At 43.6% G+C, this 25,041-nt stretch overlaps 1 protein-coding gene across 2 annotated transcripts in view; it reads right to left on the bottom strand.

The window, feature by feature from the left end:
* Positions 1 to 25,041, bottom strand: part of luzp1 (leucine zipper protein 1) — a 51,602-nt gene that overhangs the window by 25,080 nt on the left and 1,481 nt on the right. For both annotated transcript variants that reach the window (XM_020647980.3, XM_020647979.3), the window contains exon 2: positions 5,868 to 5,925. The gene's annotated coding sequence lies outside the window, so the exon portion shown is untranslated. The remainder of the gene's footprint in view (positions 1 to 5,867; positions 5,926 to 25,041) is intronic.

Genomic DNA, 25,041 nt, shown 5'->3' with positions numbered 1-25,041 from the left:
TACTACGCTTAATGGAATCATGATTAAGAGTAAAAAAAATGTTTTTAAAGTATTAAAACACATCGCTTTTTAATTTGTGTGGCTCACATGCACGAGAGTTTACAAAAAGAAGTTGAGCAATATTCCTGGTATTGATGTGAACAGAGATTTATGTTCTGTGTGACTCCCCTCCATGAAATATTACCCAACTCTACTGCAGCATGTCCTCAGCCCACAGCCCTCTGTGTTCGGGGTCAAAGGTCACTGACACTGTAAACATGTAAAACACCCGACACAAGACTCAGGGGGCAAACAGGAGTGAGGCCCTGATTAGGAGAGCAGATTCTGTTATTTAAAAACTGAACTGAACGACATCGTTTGACTCGATTATGAAAGAAGAGAATAAAGTTCTGCGGCTGAATAGTTTGGATGTGATTAAGACGAGACAATAAATTGTTAATGATCAGTCATTTGTATAAAAAGCGTTTCAGATTTCAAAGGTCATCAAACTCTCTTAATCCTTACACAGTGTGGGAAGTCCCGCTTGTAAAGCGACAGACAGAAAGACTCCAGGAGCACTGTGTCGTTAATAAGAGCTGTGATTAGAAATGATTAGAGGACAGAGTGAGAGAGAGAACAAGGAAACTCAAAAAGCATCGCTCAGTGGATTTACTGGAAGTGACAGTAATACAAATCCTGAATTAGCCAATTCAGATTATGTGAATTTAAATGTATGGGAAGAAAGTAAAAAACATAAATTACTTATCAGGAGAGTAGAAGATAGACGACCAGCCCTTTAGGCCAATAGATTTCAAAAGGTGGAAAACTGGATCTTGCTAAAGAGAGACGCCGTCCTCTGTCCTCTGTCTGGATTCTGATGTTTTGGTCGACTCGGGATGATTCTGGGCGGGGAGCCACTTTGACACATGACAGCGCCTAGGTGAGTTCAGCAGTGGATACAATTCAGGGATTGGACCCGATTTCAAACCAAGCAAATAAGACGGACGTGGACGAAGCGGCAAAGAAGACAAAATGAAATCATAGGGAGGTGAAACGCCGAGTGGATACAGCTCCAAAACGAGGGTGAACCTTGGGTTGACTTTCACACGCGGACGCAGAGTTGGCCCGCTTTCTGTTGGACAGGCTGGTGCCAAACACTGGCGGTTAGCTTGTGCTAGCTTTCTAAACAATCAGCTTTTCCATACACACACTGATTCCTGCAGTGAGTGTGCGCGTTTTGGGACGTTGAGCCCAGGAGGAGGGGCCAAGTTTGAACATTACAAGCTGCAACGAACAATGCTACTGACCGTTAAATAAGGGGAGTTCTCTTAAACTTCTTTGCGCCCTCACAAAGTAACAAACTCGATCTGTTGAAGGAGATCTAGAGACATGATCAGAGGCTTCAGAACAAGTCCACAATCACTGACCTCACAATAAAACAGCTCTCTCTCTTACAGGACCAACACTTATTTAAAGATGTTTAACAGCTGTTCAGGCACTCTCAGGTATCAGCAGCACACGTCGGCAAAAAAAAAAAAAAAAAAAAAGTTATACGACTGACTGATTGAGTGCGTGCAGATCTGTGCTGCTGTGTGAGACGATGAAACCGCTCGGGGAGGAATGTGTGTGCGTCATCGTTTCACACCGATAAGAGGACGATGAAAAACAACACAACATGATGACACTTGTTCCAGTCAACACGGGGCACTTACAGTCTGCGAACGAGGATGAGTCAGGCTGAACGAGGCGAGGCAGACAGACAAAAGTGAAGGGCGAGATAAAGAAAGAGTGATAAGAACAGACAATGACAGAGATAGTTCGGCCTTATGCTCACTCATTACCCCCTCCCTGTATTACTTTCTAAAATAAAACAGATACATATAGTAGACTGAGGATTGCACAGACTAAATAAAGTTACACAGAGTGCTTCTTATTGAACTTGAACGAGTAATCCTGACTTTGCTCGACAAACATTCTCAAAAGGTTAAGTTTAATTACAGATAATGACAACGACACACACCACACTTGCAGCCTCCTGAGGGAATTATTGCACAAAAAGCATCTGCTGAAATGTAACTAGTAACCAGGTGCTACAGGAGCGCGCAAATGCATTAACAGGCTTATCAGAGTAGAGGGATGAGATTTATGGGGGACACATCCGTTACTACTCATCCCAGATGGAAGGAGCTAGAGAAGGACAAAAGTCTGTCTCAGGGAGGCTCATCGTACCGGTTTAAAAAAATATATGTTTTTACTCCCAGCTGTCATTTATTATGTTATATCAATGTAATCATGGTGTTGGATTAGACTGCATTTATAAAGAGGTTTGCTTTCCTTGAAGAATTGAGAAATGTCTTGAGTGGGAAATTAAATGTAAAGGTCAGCAGACGTCTGGGATTCTGATCAATGGAGAAGGCGTCCTGTCTTAAACAAATGAACCCAGGGATAAAAATCTGTCAAAAAAATACTTGAACAATCAGTCTCATGGTGTCTCCCAGGTGGTTAAACGAAGGTTTTCAGCAGCCACCGTGCATCAGTTTCAAGTTCTGAGATCACCTGCTGCAAGCTCGTTTGTAGGTGTAGGGCTTGTTTCAAGGTTTTGATCCTTTCAATGACAAACGGTCAGAAGTTTAAAGTCTCAAAACGGGAGCTGAATTATCCACAGAGGTCTTATCTTGCAGAACCGATAATTGCTCTCTAATAATATCCAGTGGCGCTTCTCGGGGGCGATGAGCTACTGTCCTGATACCTTCATTCTCTCCTGTTTTCTATCACTCTCCATCCTTGTCTTCCCTCTACCTGAAACCCCCCCCCCCCCCCCCCTTCCCCCATCTCAGCTGCAGCATTCTTCTGTTTCCTTCCCCTTGCCCCGTCATCCTCACTCCCGGGCCTTCCTGCTGCATTTCCACGTCCTTTCCACTGTACCCGAGAGAGAGGAGGCGATGACAGCCGATCATCAAAATCTCCGCCGATGACGGATTGGGCATTTTAGCGCCCGATGGCTGATGAAAACTGCCTGCATAGAAGGATGATTCATAGGTGCACTAATAGCTTCAAACATATGGCCCTTAAAACCTTCTGCCTGGCTCATTCACTTCTATCTCATACTCAAACAGAGCACACACATACAGGGCCTGCTTGGCAGAGCTTGGCGGTGCTTCAACAGCCTGAGCCTTGGCATTAGCTGCCCGCTGCGGCTGAATTGAGACCTCAGTGGCTCTCTGATGAGGACGAAACAGAAAAGAGAGAGAGAGAGAGAGAGGCAGAAATGATAAGACGAAAGGGAAAAAAAGGTGTGTAATAATGGGAGGTAAACAGAGAAAGAAAAAGAGTGAAAACTGGGGAGTGACTCCACAGAATGCAGAGCAGGTAGCTGGCAGAGTGGATTACTGCAGCAGGAATGCAGCACTGGCTTCAGGATGGAGGGAGGGAGGGAGGGAGGGAGGGAGGGAGGGAAGAGAGGACAGCAGGGGAGGTGAAATGATGAAGCTGTATCAGGCATACTGAATAATACAGTTATATAAAGGTGCACTACTTCTGTGTAGACAGCAGTCAGCATGTTTTGCAGAAGAAACAACAACAGGATACCAAACAGGGATTTAAACAGATCACGTACAGGTCAGTTAATGACCTTCAGTGCAAAGGAAAAGAGATATTGCTTTTAGCATCAGAGGTTTCTTTCGAATAAGCAGGAATACACAGTTTGCATGAAGCTACCACAAGGAGACAAAAGAGCATTTTGCTAAGTGCCAACAATGTTTTAAAAGAAGTCAAGGTTCATCTACATTTGCACTTTATTGAAACATCTCTCTAAAAGCGTAAAAAATACTGAAGTTTAAAAAGAGTTTCAGATGAAGCCTGATGAGCTGCTTTCCTCTGCTGCCTGTATTTAGTCCAAGCTAAACTAAGCTAAGCTAGCTGTCTTATAATGCTGTGTGCTTGGGAGTGCTAGCATTAAGCGTTTTTTGTGTGATGAGAAGAAGACAGCTGCATGTCTGTCCTGTCTCTATGACAACAGTCTGTTGACAACGGCCGCTGTATGACTGACACCGCTCTGTTGTTCATTACTGTGTTTAATATTTGAGATCGTTTTTTACCCCAGCAGACGCGGAGCAAAGAGAACATGGGGACAAGACACGTAGGAGACAAAAGTTCAGGGGAATATCATATTTTGAAAAGAGCGCCGGTGACTTCGACAGCGCCCTTCTGAAAAAAGCCGAAAGATTTTCAACTCCAAGCGCTCAGAGCGACTGCACATCAAAAGGCAGAGCGAGAAAAAAAGACGCTGCTCTCTCCTCATTGGAAACAATTCAGTGACATTCATGTTTTCAATGTTTCAGTCTCCCTATGATGAGAGTTTTAAAACCAGAGGGATGTGCCTTCATGTGCCAGACTGAGACACGAGAAGCTCCTCTTCCTGTTTCCCTGTCAGTTCTCACACTCGCTGTTAGTTCCGTTTTAGGGATGATTTCAGCTCGAGCAGGATGTGAGGTAGCATCCGGAATAATAAACAAATGTCTCTGAAGCTAAGTGAAGACACACTGAACACGCCTTGGCCACATATTGACCTTAATCTGCAGATAGCCGAGAACATTTCGTAAGACGGTGACACATATTGAGCCTCTGCTGACTAACCTGGCCTGACCACACACACACACACACACACACACACACACACACACAGACACACACACACACACACACACACACACAGACACACACACAGACACACAGACACACACAGACAAGCAGCTGTCTCAAAAAGCAGAGTGAATGTTTACGTTTACACTGGACCATTTGTTACAGTGTATACACAGTACAGCATGTATGCACCATGTATGTATGTATGTATGCATGTATGTATGCATGTATGTGTGTCTGTGTGTGTCTGTGTGTGTGTGTGTGTGTGTGTGTGTGTGTGTGTGTGTGTGTGTGTGTGTGTGTGTGTGTGTGTGTGTGTGTGTCTGTGTGTGTCTGTGTGTGTCTGTGTGTCTGTGTGTGTGTGCCACTCCTGTGTGACTTCTGGCTACAGGAAAGAAACTGCGGCGCCGGTCTTTGTGCCCAACAGGAAACGGACTCACAAAGAGTACAGGAGGAGCGGAAGAAGCAAGGAGGAGAGGAAGGGCGGAAAAGGTGGGCAATGCAGGAGGATGAGGATGAGGAGGAGGAGAAGAGCGGTAAAAGAGGTTTAGGAATGAAGGAGGAGGAGGGAGGAGGGAGCAGTGACGGGAAATTAAAACATTTTGAAAGCTGTGAATCGATTTTGTCTGAAAGTGTGACCTGACACAAGTGAACACTCAAAGTTTACAGCGTCAGTAGGATTTCTCTACACTGTCCTCATTAAACTTTAAATGCCACCCTAAGAAAAAAATGGACAGATGAAGGGCTTTTAAAGATTGTTTGATCATTCTGGGAGATTCTTGTTTTATTTTTTTCCCCTCAAGAAAATATTGACTCCACTATCATGTCAGCTGGATCAAGAGGGTGGCTAGCTTAGCTTAGCATTTCCCTGCTGCTGGGTAGAATAAGGAAACAGCTGGCCTTGTTAAAAAAAAAAAAAAAAAAAGGTCAAAGGGGGATTTTCATGCAGAAATGTCAAACAGGAGGAGCATGACTTCCCCAGATCTGTTAACATATCAAAAGGTAGAAAAAGCAGCTCTGACACTGGAAATAACATTTTACAGAATCAATAAGACGATGGTTCAGGTTTTAAGCAGAAAGTCATTTTTTTAAAAGCACAAAATAGTCAAGATAAAAAAACCTTAAAGATTTTTTCTTTTCTTTTGATTTGATGCATTTTAAACCACACCCTTTACAGGCTAAGTGCTGAAGCAGCAAAGAGCTGAAATAAATCCTCTTTAAACAAACTACAGGAAGCTTCAACTTACATTTTAATGCATCCTTTTGCGTGCTTCACGTTATGCTCTTCTTTCCAAAGTCTCCATCCTGTGGTTAGAAAAAACACAAACAGGGGCCCAAGGTTAGTCAAAGATGACTCACCGATCAACATCACACACATCACACACACCACACACACACACACACACACTCATGCCATCTTTCACCGTAGTTATGCTTGGCAGTTGGCAAAGGCCTGGAGCTTGCGGCCGGGCTGACAATGGCGTCACTGTAGGGGAGATCGTTCACAGTCAAGCTAACAGGCTACGAATGAGCTAACTGCTCAGATATGGGGACGCATTTCGGAGGCTTTGCAATAGACTCATGCATGAGCAGACAAGCAGTGTTTGGCCACGACAACAGAAGGGCCCATTCAGTTCTCTGGGGAGGCGCTGGTACACACACACACACACACACACACACATAAACACACACGCACCATTATCATAATCATCATCATCCTAGAAGCTCTCATCTGCTGCGCAACATGTGCATGGTAAAACACACACACACACACACACACACACACACACACACATGCACACACACACACACACACACACACACACACACGCACACCAGACTTGGAGCATACCACTACAGTAGCATTCCATATGTTTGGTTAAGCACAGAGAATCCAGATTTAAGACTGTAGTCTGGACTGAATTTAAAGGATGAGAGGGGGGAAGTGGGGGGGCGCGGTTGGGGTAGGGGGGGGTGGAGGAAGGGAACATTCCTGTAAGCAGCAACAAGACACTCTGGTACAGGAACATATCATGAGAGAACATTACATGAAATTAAAGGACGACGGATGGAAAGTTTGAAAAATCGACCTCGTGACAACTAAACAAAGTCCATCTGCTGTTGAAGACCGTGTGAGATGTTAAAGAAAGTCAGCCTCGAGTTGATCCCATGTAAGGCAGAACGAGTAAATGCAGCTGATGATGCTGTTGTTCTTTATTGTTTTATGTAGTGATTTTTCTTTAATTCAAGGGCTGTTTGAAAATGAGCTGACGTCACACTGATCTAGATGTCGGGTGTACATGTTAAGGTTTTATTGGTCGTTTCATGAAGGACCGACAAAACATCCAAAAACCAAAAGATACATTTTCTAGAGAAAAAATATTCCAGAAACGCATCAATCGTTTGATAAAGAAAATGGACCCACTGTGCCTGGTATTCAAAATAAAGTAAATCAAAGCTAGTGCTGAGCTTTCTGATGCTCCAAGCACTCGAGTTGAAAATCTTTCAATTGTTCAGAAAGGCGCTGGTGACATCCCTGACGCTCTTTTCCAAATGTATGATATTCCCCGTATTTTTGCCTCCTAAGGATCGGGTTTTCCCCCATACATGTACCCTTTGCTACGTTCCTGTTGGAGTAAAAACAATCTCACATCATCACAAAACAGACAGTAAAAAGCAATGGAGACGAGTCGGCCATACAGCCGCCGTTGTCATAGAGACAAGACAGACTTTCCTTCTCAGCGCACGAACGCGTCATGTTAGCGCTCCCCATTGAGCGCACAGCCAGAAAAAAAACGCTAGGTGGACACGGGGGCCTTAAGTGGACACTCGAGGAACTGCACTTCCATTTGTCAACACTAGAGGGCGCTGCTCAAGTATTGCAAGTTGTGAGAACGCGTCCAGCACAGATAACCTTTTACTACGCGTGTGTAAAAGGAGATTCCCGCAAATGTCGGGTCCTGAACGTGCTGACATTATCCAGAAAATGTCCGGAGATTCTGTGCGAGAAGGGGCTTAAATGATTAGAAAAAGGTCTTTCTCTTGACTGGGATTCTTTAATCTGAGAAAGTAAAAGGTGAAGCGCTCAAAGACACTTGGATCATGTAAGTATCTCCTGACACTCTCAGCTCCTCTCCGTCTCATCCTCTCCACTTGTTCTTGCACATCTCTGTGATACCAAGAAGGCCTTCCCTGCTGCTCTGCTTTCAGCTCCGTCATTATGTTCAATTCATGAGCACAGCGGCATGACAGCAGCAGACGGGTTTTCTGCTGAATCATCTGACGCTCTCACCGTACACAACAGCGCCTCAGCACTGCACTCCACCAAATGTGTCATTTCTGCTCGAGCAGAGCGAGCTTCTTGTGCTCTGCGTGATCAATACGCTCTCACTTTAATTTAAACGTACGATCTTACAAATTAGATTCAACACATTCTTTGCAAAACAGAATATCCCACATACCCCGGTGACCATGAGACCACATGTTTGTCTGTGTTTATACGTGTAGTGTGGGGCTGTGTGGTGTGTGTACGGGGGGTCAGAGCTATTCATTCAGACAGGGAGCCAACCCGTAACCAAACAAAACTAAAAACAGCTGCCTCCTTCTCATCTCTCGCTCCCACTCACGCACACAGCATGTCAGGTTTAAGGGGGGGGGGGGGGGGGTCAGTCCGTTATACTCAGAAGAATAAACTGAGACAGTGTGAGATGGCGCTACCACACGTGTCCGTCCAAGCTGCAGCATGTCTCTGAAATACAGTTTTCTACTCAGATCCAGATCAAGCCTTATCGCAAAAAACCAGCATATGTGTGTCATGTGAAGAGAACTTGTGACCGTACTAAATGGGAACTCCATAGCTGGGACTGTCAGCATTAACTACTTAATCACGATTAATTACAGAAATTAATGCATTACATTTTTTTTTTTTCAATCGGGATTAATCACATGCTATTTGGTCCATTTAGACAAAACTGCAGATGAGCGTCCTCAGCGTCTCCCTGTAGTCACTGTGATGAAAAAAAAAAACGACACGGCTGCATCTTTGATTGTCTCGGCCGTTTTGCACGCCCCTCGGTTTGCAAACGTCAAACCGAAAGGTGTTGCAGTGATGAAAGTGGTTCTGATTCGACTGATTCGCCCAGAAATATTTTAAAATTGGAGAGAGGTAAGAACGCAGAAAGGTTTCAAGACCGATACAGGGGTGGCTAAACCCTCAAGCTTCCGTGTTAGCGACATGGCAACCCCCCCGCACTCATCAGCTCTCTGGAGAAGGGGGGCGGGGGGAGGTGGCACTCTCTGACATTTTGAATTTGGATTGCAGTACCCATTTTAAACACTAGGCGGCAGGGCTAGTGTTCATCTTTTTGGTGAATCCAAATTTTAAAGAAATCTGAAATTACAGCTTGATATTGACTTTAAAAAAACAACACAGCATCCTTAGATAAGATTCAACACAAGGGAACTCAGTGAAGAGCTCGAGAGTCCACTTTAAGCTGTGGAGCAAATTGAATACAGATTTGTTTCTTTCATCATCCTTCTGGTTATCATTATAATGTTAAGAACCTCACACAGACTTAACAGAGAGAGACCCTAACCCGAGATATTTTAATCAAATGTGACTTTGTTAGGAACTTTTTCACATTATTTTACTACTTGAGGGAAGTAGCTGAGCATGTCAGATCTTATTTGATTTGCCAAAGTTTGTTTCTGTGTTTAGAATAAACTGGTGTCTTTAGCTCTTCTATTTCTCGCCCATAACACCTGTTCATAACCACGCTTATTTATCACAGACACACACAATATTCCTTACCTAAACTACTCCAGACGAGTCCTTTCCCTTTCTTTTCATGTGTCATTATTGTGTAAAGTTTATCTATAAGTCAGGCTTTTTCACACATCGTGGTAAGCTGTTGATAAGATACAGTATCAGTGGCGCTTTTGAGCCTGTAAGCTTAACACTTTCCAAACACACAAAGTGTATTTGCATTTACAGAGTCCGATTGGCAAAGTGTGCATGCTTGAACCTCGGGTTTATCTTAGAAATACCAACACCACTAATTCAATTTGTGAAGGCACAGATGCTGAATGATGTGTGTTTTATCCACATGTGCTTTTGGAGTTTTGCATCTGTCACCCATAGCAACAAATTGATTCATACATATGTTGACAAGAAATGTTTCACAGCAACTGCATCCAAATGCAGCGTGGAAAAAGAGAGTGTCAAAAAGGAAAGGAGAGGACAGAGGAACCATGTCGAGTAAAACACGGGAGGAAACAAGGGAGAATGAAAGAAAGGGGGAAGAAGGAGCTCATGTTCAATTTCCTCCACTGGAGAAACTTTCAAGGCCTGAAACTCCATCCTGGGCTCCTCTGGCCAGGCAGGCCTCGTTTGCATGGAAGCCCATTTCCTGTGTGTGATTAGCAGAAGGGAAAGTGTGTGTGTGTGTGTGTGTGTGTATGTGTGTGTGTGTGTGTGTGTGCGTACTGGGGGTTACAGCTCAGAGAGGTCTGGGGTTGTTTTGTCTGCTCGGGGAGGCAAGGAATGCCCAAATCAAACACAGTGAACAGGAAGCCTAGACGGGAGAAAGACGAGGGGGAAAAAAGAGAGCGGGGCAGAGAGAGTGTAAGCAGACACACGAGGAGAGGAGAAGAGACAGGAAGCTGAGATCCAGAAAGTAGCAGACAGAAGCAGCTAACAAAAGAGAGCAGGAGGAGGCGGAGGAGGAGGGAACGCAGGGAAGAATAGAGCACGAGGCTGATTTTTCATTCGCTGCCACTGTAGACTGAGAGCAGCATTCCTCCTGCTGACATTTGCATTCCAGCTGAGCGGCAAGGCGGGGTAACTATTTTGTAGAGGCTGATGAGCTGTCATAAGGAAAACCATCCACCTCTACATGAACCTGCAGAACCTGTCCTGATATCTAATGGGCTCCTGCCCTGCTTTCTCCACAAACAACAGCTGAGGCTTTCACACGCACACACAGACACACACATGGACACAGCACTGCTGACTAAACACAGATAAGTGTCAATATTTCATCGCACAACAACATTTATGTGACAGCTAAAAGTTTTAAAGAACACCTTTAAAGGCTTTGACACAGCTCAAGAAAATAGAACTACACCGGGATTTAAAACAAAATGTGAGTCCTCAAAAGGTCAAATCCATCCATCCATCATCCTTTCTACTTGCTTATTTTAATACCAAGTTATGGGTGTGTTTTTGGGAATATAGCAGGTTTTCTGCTGGATTAAAATCCCTCATGGCGCACATTTTTATGCTTATGTATAATGTTTTCACATTTGGCCAAACAATCAAAATGCAGAAATCAAAAAGAGATTCTTCAGTAAATTCACACTTAAGTTATTTCTTTCAGTGAGAATAAAGTTTTTTTTAACAGAATTGAGTCCTCCATGGGGTCAAAATTAAGTTATCAGGATTTCGGATTAGCGATTCAGAACCTCTGAATACTATCTGGCCCTCTGCACAAGGTGTACAACCATATTTAAAAAAAAAAAAAAAAAAAACCTGTTGCTGTGCCTCTCTCTTGCCAAGAAGTTTCAAGTTCAGTCTCCAAACACTTCCTGATGGTGTGTGTGCGGGCTGGACCCTGCCCCTGCCCCTGCCCCTGCCCCTGCCCGAGTGAGCCGTGCCTTGACTGGCAGAGCAGAATTGACAGGCCGCTATTGTTTCCTTTTAAGGTCAATTGTGTCTCAGACGCTTGGCATAGGCGTGAGTGCAGACGCAGATGCAGCTGGTTGGCAAAAGGAGATAAAACAAACTAATTCAACTGCATTCTTCTGCCAGTCCACGCACAGCGAGAGAGAGAGATATTTAAAGACAAGTAAAGCTAAGAGAAGGCAGCTGGAGGCTCTCTGAACCTGGAGAGGTTTTGAGAGGGGGAGGGAAAAAAAAGGAAAACGAGAAGGTGAAAAATAAAGTGAGTTTGTCTGAGTGGGTGGGCATGGCCACTCTCTGCCACAGGCCCTGAGCTCACACTGACACACACCACTCAATAAATCGGTACATCTGGTTGTTGTCATAGCTACAAGAAGACGTATGTACACACATGTACATATGTAGGAGACTAGAAATTATCTCAGAGCAACAACAACCCACACTAAATCATCCCATGAAATCAAGCATAAAAAAACAAAACAATCTACAGTGGGGCGCCCGCAGCGTGCAGGCGGCACATGTACAGAGGCTGTCCTCCAAGCAGGGTTCAAATCCGACCTGTGTCTCCTTTCCTTGCTTGTGTTGTACTTCATCTCAGATGTATTTGCTTTGGGAAAAAGCCTCTGCTAAATGAAGTTGTAGAATCAAGCTTACATTTAATAAACGAAACACAGACATCAGCTTAATATCTAAAATGCAATGTTTAAATATTCTGCGGAGGAGGGAAGGCGAGTGAGAGGAGGGTGCTGGACATCGAGATTGGTTTAGCTTCACAAATAAACCCCAGACTCCGCAGAGGAGAAAGAAAGTGAAGGTTGGATTATAAAATATGCCCGGTATTCCACAATGTTCCACCGGGCACAAATGAGACTCTCATGTCCTCGGGAGTGTTTATGGGATTCCTGTGAGGCTCCTGTGTCTGAATGTAACCCACTCCAATACATTCACAAAACACACAACTGAGTCAGACATTTAATCGTACAGACCAGGCTGCACGACGTGAGACAAACCTGTGATGCATCGTAGCAATGACTCACAGTTCGTGTATGATGAGCTGTTTTTCATCTTTTACAAACCTATGTTTGCAACATGTCCCATCTGAAGGAAAAAGAAATCCAAAAAGTTGTATTTTTTTCAACGGAATATTGTAACCAGTTCATCTGAGGGTTGCCGATAGCTCGCTCCACATGACCATGACCATTACACCACAGTCACCATCCAACAGTTCCAACGTGTACGCATGCTGAGTCGTCAGTTTATGTAAAATTCTCGACATATTCTCTGAGAAAAAGTCAGACTATTCCGCTGAGTTTGTTGCAAATGCACATATCACAACGGCAATGGAAATGCAATCAATTGTGCAGCCATGTTGATCACCTGTTGAAAGAGCGTTTCTGCCAAATTCCAGAATTCCAGTCTTATAGCCATAAAGGAACGCACAAAGAGGAAACGAAGCACAGGGCAGATGACAGGACCACCAGAGATGAGCTGATGACTCTCTCATAGTCTGTGTGTGTTTTATTCCTCTCTCACCACTGTGGGTGATCCATGTGTTTGGGCTCAAACAGAGACCCTCCAGTGACTCAAAGTATTTCAACCTAAGGTGAAGTCCTGAATTGATTAGTCAGCTATTCAATAAAAGCAAAGTAAGAACTGTTTCATGGGAACAGGTTTCTTTCCCTCTGCTCCGACACTGTAAGAAGGTTTTTTGGGATTACGACCGTATTCTGGAAAGAGCTACATTTCAACAGGTCATTAGAGACTTAAAGGAATATTTTCAGTGTCTTCTTAAGTTGAATAAAGTAAACAATTACATGGCTTAATGAGAGAATAATTCATAATTAATTAATTAATTAATTAAAAAACAGCTCTACTTAGCCAAACTTCTTCTTTACTCCTAAAGTCTTGGATGTGAAATGACTCCTGAAGTAGAAAGCTGCACTTTCTTCCCCTTCTATTTTTATTCTCTCCTTCCAGTGGCTCACATTATGCTGCTTCACTCCACCGGGGGTTTGGGGCTGCTAGCATGAGAAGGAGCTCCAAAAGCGATGCTGGCATCGAGGTTGAAAACCAGCCAGCCCAGCCGTCAGCTGCCCTTTCACAAAAGTGCAGACATCTCCTACAAAATAACACCAAAGGAGAGCAGAGGAGGGGGAGGGGGGGGGGGGCGAAATGGGGACAGAGGACGGGGGAAAGAGAGGCTGAAAATAGCCTAGCAGTTGGGGTCTGCATGCATCAGCACCACAATGATGAAAGCCTCTCAAATCTGGCTTTCTTATACATGGCTGGATGAGGGAGGGAGGGAGAGATGTCCGTCTGAATGATGTAGAACATCTCACCAATTTTAAATTAAAGTAGGAGAAAAAAACAGAAAGAAAGTAAAAGTAATTGTACGTTAGACAAAAGGGAAATAAGTCGTTACATCTACTGAACTTTCACAAGAAGTGTCTACAAAGTAAATAAGTAAAAGGTCCAGAAAAGCGAAAGCCAAGCAGAAACAAGAGTATAGAAGACAAAACAGCCGAGGATAAGAGACACAGAAGAGGGGGAAGTGAGCAATCGCCAGGTCTCAATGGGGTCCGAGCATTCCTCTCTCTGAGAACATGTATATTTTCTGATCGCAAGAAAAATAATCTGCGGGAGGAATTTTATTTTCAGAGCCGCCCTGTAGATCCCTGGATAAGAACAGGTCAGACAGGAAGAGTGTGTGAGAGTGAGAGTGTGTGAGAGTGAGAGTGTGTGTGTGTGTGTGGGTAGCCATTGTACAGTCAAGGTTAAGGCTCAGGATCCAGACGGATTTTTCAGGAGGAGCACGTGAGGATCTGAACCAGGACTGTCTCAAGTCACATGTGATCCACACACACAGCTGTACACACACTTTTGAAGATGACACAAGTATCAATACTCAAAGGCTCACCTTTCTACTTGTTATGTTTTAGAAAAGCCAAAGAAGAAGGTTCCTCTGGGTCGTTGGTGGACGGCCCACAATTATTCCTTTGCTTTAGTGAGATTAGAAAAAAAGTGACAAATTAAAGTAAAAAGTACGAGTTCCACAACTCCACACAGCTGATGGTTGAATACATTAAAGGAGATCTATTATGCAGATCCATATTTAAAAACATACATATAATATTACTAAGTTTGATGTCCATACTAAACCTCGGCAAAGTTTTTAAAACACAAGATACGCAGTTGCTGGCATAATCCCCGGACGAGGTTTCCTGCTGCTCTGAACGAGACTTTGCCAGAACCTGACGTCTTCTGGTTCTGCCGACGTCTTAGAGCAAAGCATGGAGATAAGTTGTAGGACACGCAGACCCCGGCAGAATCTTTCAGGGACACACTAACCCACCAGAAACACACTCGAACAGAGCTGGCCAATCGGAAGAAAGATGACAAGTGGGTAAGGGAGGCCTTAAAGAGACAGCAGCTGAAATGAACCGTTTCAGGCAAAGAGCTGAAATGAGGGATGCAAGTATCAGATAAATAAGGAGGTTTGTGGGTTACACACCTCCCAACGCAACTCAATAGCTGTCCCAGACTGACATAATTAACGGTGAAAGTGAGTATAATAGCTCTCCTTTAATATCTGTCTAAAACGTCCCACAAGTGTGCAACAGGGACTTCAAAGCATTCATTCTGTCAGCACCTGCTTTTGCTTTGCACAGGTTCTCCTCTTGATTTGTCACATTTGAGGTCGTTCCCCATTACGTACTGAATTTTCCGCCAAAGATCAAAAAACACAAGAGGAATCAGACACATCACAACTCATGAAAGGAGGCAGGCGCATTTGATGTTGTCTCTCTGGTCCTTACTAGGAAACAGCAGCAGCTGCAGAGTGAGGATAGTGTGCACCCTCCATGAAGATCTGTTTACTCTATTTGTCACAAGTTATCACTACTGACAATACAAAAGAAGGAAGTTGTGATGATATCAAACAAGAATGAGGACTTTCAGGGATTAAAAGTATCTGTTTTCCGGGACTTTTTGAAGAGGATCTATCCACTTGGGACTTCCCTGAGAACAACACAGTATGGGAAAAAAAAATTCTGTCTGCATTCTCACCACCCATGGTATCTAATCTGAAGCAGGAGCTAAAAAAAGTTCCTCTTAACGGGGTTCTAGCAACTCAAATAATTCATAGTTCCTGTAGTGCGCAATGAATAATAAAGCAGGAGGGTTCAAACAGTTCCTAGAACTATGAGAAAGTTCCTGCGGTCCGAAAAACACCTTAAGACCTTTTAGTTGTTTAGGATTGAATCTGTACAGTCGACCATAGCTGGACCGTCAACACAGATCCGAGACCTCGCGATGAACCCGACCTCTGCTGGGCGCTGGACTGGTAGTACCGCCACAGGGAATTCCTGCCAACCACTGTCACGTCAGTCAGCGGCCCGTCAAGACTGCAAATAACAGACTGGAACATCATAAATTCTAGGGGAGAGATGCAGCGACTGTATTGCCGTGGACGAGAGGTTGAAAGGGACATATTACTGCTTCTTAACATATAAACAGTCATTAAAGTGTAGTGATGGTACCCAAGACACACAAACCCTGCTGCTGCCTGAAGGACTTCGGCTCAACATGGAGCCATTTATGGACAGAAATGAGGTTTTGGTCTTGCTGGGAGGGAAGAGGGAAGACATCTGTGTCTGTTTCTAGGTGGTAAAAGGTGGTATTTTTTTTTTTACCACCTGTGTTGGAAGATTATTATTATTATTTTTGCTTGAGCTTGTGTTTTCTGCACCATTATCTATTACAAGCATCATGAGACTGACAGGAAATAGAGCGTGATGTTCACCTTTCTCCTCCTCCTCACTTGGTCGCCGTACGTCTGGTTCGCTGAGCCAGATCTCTAGGAAGAAGAATGCATCTTGAACCAGACTGGAATGGCTCCTGAAATATGCCAAATATGCCCCTGACCCCCCTCTTTTTCCTGAAGACGTAGGCCTGCCTTGCTAGCCCACCCTCCTTCCCTTCTAGCCCCCCCAACCCGCAGCATTCCTGCACTGTACGCGGCAACGATACTTACAATCACAGATGACCCACTCTCAAAAAGAAAATGTTAGGGACATTAATAACACAAGTTTCCACGCAGCTGACCCAGACATACCTTTTAAGGGTAAGCGGTTCAGATTTCTCTTTTCATTAACTTCCAAAAATACTCCTGGACCAGGCGAGAGAAGGGGGGAGTTACAGGAAAATGGGGCGGAGGGGGGGCTCACCTCTTTAGTGAAGAGAAAAGAGAGGGAAAGAAAAAAGCAAAGACAAGATAACAATCAGGAGGAGAGAGAGGAAATATTGGCCTGTAGAGGACGAGAACACCTAAAAAAATAAAAGAGAGGCTGAGGAATTTACAAGAAACGTCTTAACTTTAGCTTTCCCCTGTTAAAAGTCCCCTCCCTCCCTCTCGCCTCGCCGTGCCTCCTACATGCTTTTGAAGTCGGTTTTCTTTGCACTTCTTTTCCTCTTTTCTTCCAGGATCCAAGAGGTAGCCATTTTTTGAGGAGCCCTGTTCAGTGTAGGAACATAACAGGCGCACAGGGAACCTTCTGTAAAACAACTTATGGAGGCCGACAACAGAAACCTTAATCCCAAATTAGAACCAGTCGGAAACAAATAGAAATCCCCAAAAACCATGAGGGAACTGTGTTTCAGGTCGAAATGAAAGCATGTTAAACAAACACAGGAGCAGAGGGAACCATATCATTAGTCAGTGGGGTCAAAACTCCAGCTGGCTGGCTTTGCACGGACACGATTAAACATTAGAGGATTTATCACCTCCAGCTATCAGAGCAGCAACAACAAACACATTCTTGGTGTGAGTGTTTAGCCAAATAAAGCTGGCACCGACCACAGAGGGAAGGGAGCATTATAGAGAGCTCAAATAAAGATGTCATGAGGTGGTTGTGAGGTGGCATGAACCAGGAAGTGCAAAGTCGACCAGACAGACATAAAAGGGAGACTTCAAAAAGTGAATCACAAGAGAAACCTTTTGAGTCAAGTCTTAAGACTAAACCAAGTCTTCCACTTATCTAAAAATCAGGATCAAAACTGAAGAACTGGAAATAGTTTAAAGATGTGAAAACAGATGAAAGAAATGTGAATCATGCATCAACGGCACGGCAAATAACAAATGACATTCTGGTAGAGCATCTAAGCACCAAATGCCAACTTCCTCCTTCTCTTTCATAAAGAACTGGTGGATGGTTTTGAAGCCAAAATGAAGAACAGATGATTTTTTTCCCTCCCTCTTCAGTTGCCATAGCTTAAGAACCATCACATGGTCAGCAGCAGGGCAGCTGCCTTGTTTGGAGGGCGGCAGGGGGGCGATGGGCGTTCATAAATTAAAGTAGCTGAAATATGGGGCTCGGAGGAGGTTTGGAAGTCTGGTGCAGGTCTGCGTTATACGACTGATGGATAATCTGTGAGGGAAAGTGATAGAGGAGTATGAAGACATCTGTCTCAAGCCATATTACATTTCAAAATTTCAAATGTTACCCATCTGTTGTTGACGTAAATCCCCGAACGTGGTTTCCTGCTGCTCTGAACGAGATGTTACGAGAACTTTGTGAGACTGGGCCAGAATCTGACGTCAGGTTCTGTCGACGTCTTGGAGGACGTGACCACCCAGAAACTCGCTGAAATGTCCCGGCCTTAAAGAGACAGTAGCTTGAACAAACTGTTTCAGGCAGAGGCTAAAGGAGGGATTGCACTGATGCCAGAATCGGATAAATAAGGAGTTTTTTTTAGCTACAAATTTTGCTCACTACTCAACATGTGTCCCAGACTGATATAATTAATGTTGAAAGTGAGTGTAATAGATCCCCTTTAAACAAAGGCTTTTAATTCAAGGCAAATTTAGTGACTTAATATGATTTAGTGATCATATTTACCCTGTCATAGTATCCTCTGCAGCTTCACAAGGATTTACTCACATTGGAATGTGTATTTATAACTCTCCTTTGAGCTTCATAATCCCCGAAGGACTTGCATTGTCCGTCTAACCCAAAGTGTTAAGGTGACCGGATTGATATCCGACTCGTCACACCTAAAAGAAAAACAGGGAAGTGGAAGTGTGTCATTGAAGAGTATCCTGCAGCTCTGAGGGGAACAGAGAGGTCGGATTCAAGTTTCAGTGAATGATTCAAAGACTCCCGTTTTTCCTCAAAACTTGATGAGTCATTGTTGTCAGCCTGTCATCAGCAGAGCTTTGGTTGAAAACCATTTCCTGACCCAAAGTTTGTCATAAAAGTATCAAGTTGAACCTTTAAAACTGACTCATTTGCACCCAACAAAAATGTACGTTTCACAACCAACAAATTTCATCTAGGATTGGCTGATTTGACAACAGATGCTGTTCTACTGTAAAAATCTGTTCATTCACCTGCAACTATCTAGTGTTGCTGGTGTATTACATTATTGAGGCAAATGTGGGAATGTAAGAGTTTGATGACCATGTCTAACTGTATGACTGGTGCACAATAGTGATAAAGCACCTTCGTTTTTGCCGGGCTTTCCTTCACAGGCTACAATCAAAAATAGGCATTGCTGCTGCCCGCTAATTTCAGCAGATCTCCCAAAGAGACTCGGTATGAAATTGTCCACCACTCAAACCAATTGAAGGAACGCATCTGTACAATGTCACACCTGGTCTACCGTCAAAGTTGGATTGTGTGAAGTAAGATGATGTTGTTTTTGTACGTTATGATTCCTGAATAAGAATGGGACAAAGTATCTAAAAGGCAGAATATGCTATCATCCTTATATCTCTTGTAATACAATTATTGTGCGGCTGTGGCTCAGTTGGTAGAGTCGGTCATCTCTCAACGGGATGGTCGGGGGTTCGATCCCAGGCTCCTGCAGCTAACATCTTAGCAAACCCTTTGGAAGGATGAAGTTGCCCACTTTTGTTAAAATACGGCCCGATAAGAGCCGGCTAATTAATTTAATTTGACACAACAAAGTGCCGTGCACATGCATCCTTCATTAGAGCAGATCTCGGGGATGAACCCAAGTTGGTTTCACAGTCACCTGCAGGCAGCCCAGCAAAAGTGGCGAGGCCTCAGCGAGCGACCACGCCACCATGAGGCCCACCCACCACAGCGGCTGGTAATGAGGAGGCTGTTTGACACGCTTTGCAGGACTGATTCGACACTCACACACACGCAGAACAAGTCGCATGAACACAGAACCCATTCTTGTGATGACGTTAAAATTCTCAAAGAGTGAGAGCGTGTGTCTGCCGCTCTGTGTGTCAATGTATGTGTGTGTGTGTGTGTGTATGTGTATGTGTATGTGTGTGTGTGTGTGTGTGTGTGTGTGTGTGTGTGTGTGTGTGTGTGTGTGTGTGTGTGGGGTAATGAGTGCCTGAGTGAGGCCTCTGAACACTTCTTGGAGCAGTGATGTACTTCTGGCTGCAGTTCACTGAGTGATTGACACTCAGCCCTGAGGATCCGATGACAGATCGACATGGCTGGGAACAGCGTCGAGGAAAAGTGCTTTGGCTCTCAGACATACATGAACACACACGCACACACACACACACACACATGCACAACACGCACACAACACACACACACACACAAGGTTCAAGTAGTTTGAACTCCAGCTGAAATCACACAGCCCTGCCCTGTCAATGGCCCTCCACCGATAAAGCAAGCTGGCAGGGGGAGCATGCAGGAGGAGGGGGAACTATACGGAAACAGAGCGGGAAGAACGGATCAAGAAGAGAATATAAAAAGTGATGGGAAAAAACACAAAAGGGAAGGAAGCGGTGAAAGTGAAGGTGAGGCAGATAGCTGCTCACAACAGACACATATGCATAGCTGTCACTGATTTCATAATGGACTGGTATTCAAGGACATTTTGAATTGTTTTGATACTAATACCAATATTAGTATCGGCCTCTAATACAGCCTAAAAGGATTTGGGTATCAGCAGGTGTGCCATTCAATTCAACAATGCAACACCAAAACAATTAGCCACAAAAAATCTCCTGGTTTCAGCTCATGTGACAAAAACAAACAACAACAGTGTGGTGCTACCACAGAGTAGAATGCAGGTCAAAGCGAGTCATTGGGTAATGTGGTTTTCTCAACCAATCTTGTATATGTTTATTTATCAATCGAGAGTTGCTCAGTATCAGCTCAATATTCCAGTCTATAGGTATTGGAATTGATATACAGTAAAGGGTCAGCTGTAGGTAGAGTCTGTCGTCTCTCATCTGGACGGTCGGGGGGGTCGATCTCGCGCTCCTGCAGCCCTATGTCCAAGACATTTAAGGATATTTTTGGACCTTTTGCGTTTATTGGATCGAAAAGCTGAAGAGGGACAGGAAATGTTTGGAGGAGACAGTGGAGGACCACATGCAGCAAAGGGCAGAGGCCGGATTCAAACCCACGGCCGCTGCGACGAGGAACATAGCCTCTGTACATGCGGCATGCGTCATAACCGCTAGGCTATTGGCATTCCTGGGATTAGTTACTTTTGATGGTCAAACGTTTGGCATGAGTGGAAAAAAAGGAATCGATACTAAGAAGGAAAGAATTGTATTTGAACAAGAAAATGTGTATATTAGACGTTAATAAGATGTTAGATGTTATATATTCTCAACTCATCTAGCCTCAGGACCCACCACCTTGCTCTGTGAAAATTTGTGACCCAAATTTCTGATATTTTAGGTCAGGCAACACAATTCCAGATACCAACTATGCAAAACTAACACAAAATGTAAAGAAAATGTGGCAAATCCTTTAAAATCCAAAAACTGCATGACAAAGGAATCAGAGGTCGATTGTTCCTTGACTGCTGGAAATTTCAGCTCTTCATACCTCTCCCACACACGCACCCTGTTATACAGCACAGAGAAACAAATTCTCATTCCAGCGTCTGTGTGGTATTAAGCCTTCCTCCAGTCCTGAAGTGTACTAACAGACCGGCGGAGACTCCAGCTGGCCTGCATACTGTCAACAGCAGACTCTGTCCCGGATACAGAGCCCTTTATTGCATTATGACAAAACACTTACACTCACACTTACAAAGGATATACGCTCCCAGGCTGTGTGTGGGCTTTAATAAGAGCCTGTGAGAGACCATGATTCACCAGTGCTATTTCAGGATGGCCAGAGTCTTGCACTATTAATAACCAACACCAACACCATCCGGCCTAAAAATTCTACCAACAGTATCCATTACAGCTTATTAGAACGTAAAGGTTACACTGGAAAAGGACACTCGTCTGGTCCTGTGGGTGCTGACTCCACTTTTACCATGTTTTCATTTCATGAATGAACAAGCCAGTCTGTCATTTTCTGTTGTATACAGTTGCACAATTCATTTAGCAGAAGCTTTAAATCCAAATTGATTAATTAAAGACAAAAGTGCCATCGTGAGGAATCATGAAGTACTGTGTGAAATAGACAGGCACATCTGTTTTGAACGTCTTTTTCTAATTAAAATATCAAAGTGTAACACCAGCATTACGAGAATTCATATCACAAGAGTGAGGAGCGACAATCTGCTGTATCTAGATTTTGTCCCATCCTGGTCTAGACCGGCTCCATCTGCAGTGCCGTGAGATTTACTTCCTTTGTTATTTGGTGCGATACAGACAAAAAACTTCCAGCAGAAACGCCAAGCACTCCTCGGTTTCAGTGAGTCGTACGTGAAGATGAAGTGGTGCCTGTTGTCATTTCAAATATAAAACTGGATATCTTTTGGTTTTAAACTGTCTCTCATTTCAAACAAGTATTTTCAAAGCTTCACTTTCACTTCTTTCTAACTTTTCATATACGATCTATTGGAGGAATTATGAATCTTCTGCCAGATTAATCGATAAACTGAAATGGTAAATTGTCCTATGATGGTCTTTTCCTCTTGTCAACTTGATGATGTTGATGACTGAGTCAATACAACTTTCTTTTTTTTGCACAGTTAATTTTTTTTCTATTTGCACTCTACTGCCTTCAAATTACCTTAATTTTTTGTATAGATTATTATTGTTTTTATTTTTATTTTTGGCTATGTTTAATTTTAATATTTTATTGTTGGCTTTCATTGTGGACAGCAAAGAAAGAATTTCATTGTACAGGGAAACATGTTTCCTACTGTGCACATGACAATAAACATTTTGAATCTTGAATCTTCTTGATAGACATTTTTGTCCCCTACAAAGTTTGAAGCTTGATCCAAAGGCACCTGGACTTGGTTGACGATCTTGAATCTTGATCTTTTCTAGATCTTCAACTAAGTCCAGTTGCCTTTGGATCAAGCTTTGAATCTACCCTGACCTGGATGACTGAGAACCTTCACAAACATCCCCTACAAAGCGTTAACCATTGGTCTCATTTGCATGCACTTTGCAACACACAATGTCAATATGCATGTCCTGTAATTCCACCCTGATGAGATGGTGCTAAAGTAACAGCGACGGCTCTGCACATAAACCTTGATATGCCGAGTGGCAGTAATTCTACCGCTGACAGGCTGGGTTCCACATTCCCCACCGCGGTTTGATTCTCCCAGGCAGAAAAAAAACCTCTATATTTTAATTTAATCCCCCAAAGCAGCCATTTAGCCACTCTGTAATCCTCAGGTCCAGCGCTTAGTCTGATAATTACCCTTATTGGACACACATAATTATCAGTTTTTGGTTTCACCTAAAGCGACGCAGGCAGTTTCATGGGGGCTGCCGGTGGCGTTCTGTCAAGTGGAAAACCAATCTTGCGAGGTATTGCCCGTGTCGTAAAAGACGACAGAGAGGGGTATGATTATTAGTTTGCATGGCAGCTTTTGACTCTGGACAGGACGCGGTGCAAACTTCTGTCTTGTTAACTTTAATTTGTCGGCCCTCATGATCGCTCACTCACCAAACAAGTGCTGTTTTTTTGCGTAGGTGGCACTCCTACAGTGTCAACATTCACAACTATGATTTCAGGGGTGATAATCATGCTCAGCTACTGGGATGAAAGTCAAAGGAGGCATCCATCCGCTGCTGCATGGGAATTATTTCTACTGAGAGCCGATGCAAACAAGACAGTAAAGAAGCAGCTTAAGAAGCAATCAAGGAAATTTTAGACATCTCACTCTTCACTCTGCTGCTACTCTCGTTAAAGTTTCCCCTTTGCATTTCTTCCAACCTGACAGCATCAACTCAGGGAAATACCACAGAAAACCCCTTTTCACACATCCACCGCCATGACAAGCTGCCATGTAAGTGCGTGCAGGAGGAGGGGAGGGGGGGGGGGGGGAGTGTTCACGACGCCACGGTAGCACAAACTGGTAGCTCGGCTCAGCTGGTGTGATCTACAGCTGGCTGAGAGGGTGAGCCTTACTGGAAAGTCATCAGTGATTTTTTTTTGTCTCCTTCATGTCTGAAACAGGTCAAGGCAGGTCTCCCCCCCCCCCCCTCCCCCCCCCTCTCTCCTTCCCTCCCCTTTGCGCTGCTCTTTACGAGCCCCACCTGGCAGATTAGCGTTCCACCACTACAACTACTTTTTTTTCTGCTGTTGACACATGAACACACTCGTCTATTACTGTTAAGGTGAGGCAGCACAGGGCACCTACTGTTCAGGCTCTGCCACCTCTGTTTTAATGTATGTATGTGCTGCAGAAGAGAAACACAAACACACTTATTCAAACATGTCTAGCTACTCTATTTGTTCATTTTTTAGGATTATTTTAGTTAGTGTCCAATATGTCAACCTTAGTAGAGTTTGAAACTGATACCTGTATAGTTGTCAGCCACTAATACTACCAAAAACATGCTCTAAAATGCTGTAAAAGCGCTAATACAACACTATTATTTATACAGAAAAATGACTAGTTTTAGGTAAATAATTATGTGACAATACCAAAAAACAGTGCATCGCTAGTAGAGTATCTTATGCTAGTTAATGCTATGAAAATGTAAGTAATCAGTGTATTTCCACTAACAGTATGTTGCATGTATGTGCAGCAGGAGCAACTTGGGGCTAAGTGGTCTAACCCAAGGAGGACACATCAGACATGTGGCTACAGGAGCTGGGGATCAAACTCCCAACCTGCCGGTTCAGAGATTACTGACTCTACCAACCGTGCCACAGTCGCCCAAGGGCTACATGCCTGTTACCAAAGTCTATCAGAAGTGATATAAGCATGGGGAAAAAAATGAATAGGAAGATCTCCTAAGTATAAATGTCAAAGTTATCCAAAGTTGTTGGTGCCTTCTTCAAAATGCTTGATTTGAACAGTCCAAACCCCCAATATAAGATTTATAAACACAGAGTACACTTGGCATGTTTCCATCAACAATTCATTATTTATTGGAAATCCACTATCCCCCCCCCAAAAAAAGAGACAGACCCCTGAATACAGGAACAGCTACTACATGCCCACTGCAGCTGCTTTCAAAATGGGTAAACTAACAGTGGACTCATTCAGGAGATTAAAGACCTAAATACAGGCGGTGCTCCTTCCTGATGTAAAATCACCATGAAATCCTTTCAGTGGCGTGCGTCTGTGTATGTCCTCAACTAGAGAGCAATAAAAGGTGACTTATGTGCTCATGTGTGATATTTAGGCCAGGTCATAAATCTTTTTATTTTATTTTTTTTACATCTATCTCCAGCAAAGTATGTTGTATTTAATCTTTTCTTATTTAAGACTAGTAATGCTAAGTTAAATCATGGTTGTATATATTCACATTCTTATTTTTGATATTTTTAGTGCTTATTTACTTTGTATTTATTATTACATTGTGT

Source organism: Labrus bergylta, chromosome 18, assembly GCF_963930695.1.
Source record: "Labrus bergylta chromosome 18, fLabBer1.1, whole genome shotgun sequence".
Lineage (NCBI taxonomy): Eukaryota > Metazoa > Chordata > Actinopteri > Labriformes > Labridae > Labrus > Labrus bergylta.
Note: the sequence above shows the minus strand (reverse complement) of the source record. Positions and strands in the feature narration are given on the sequence as shown.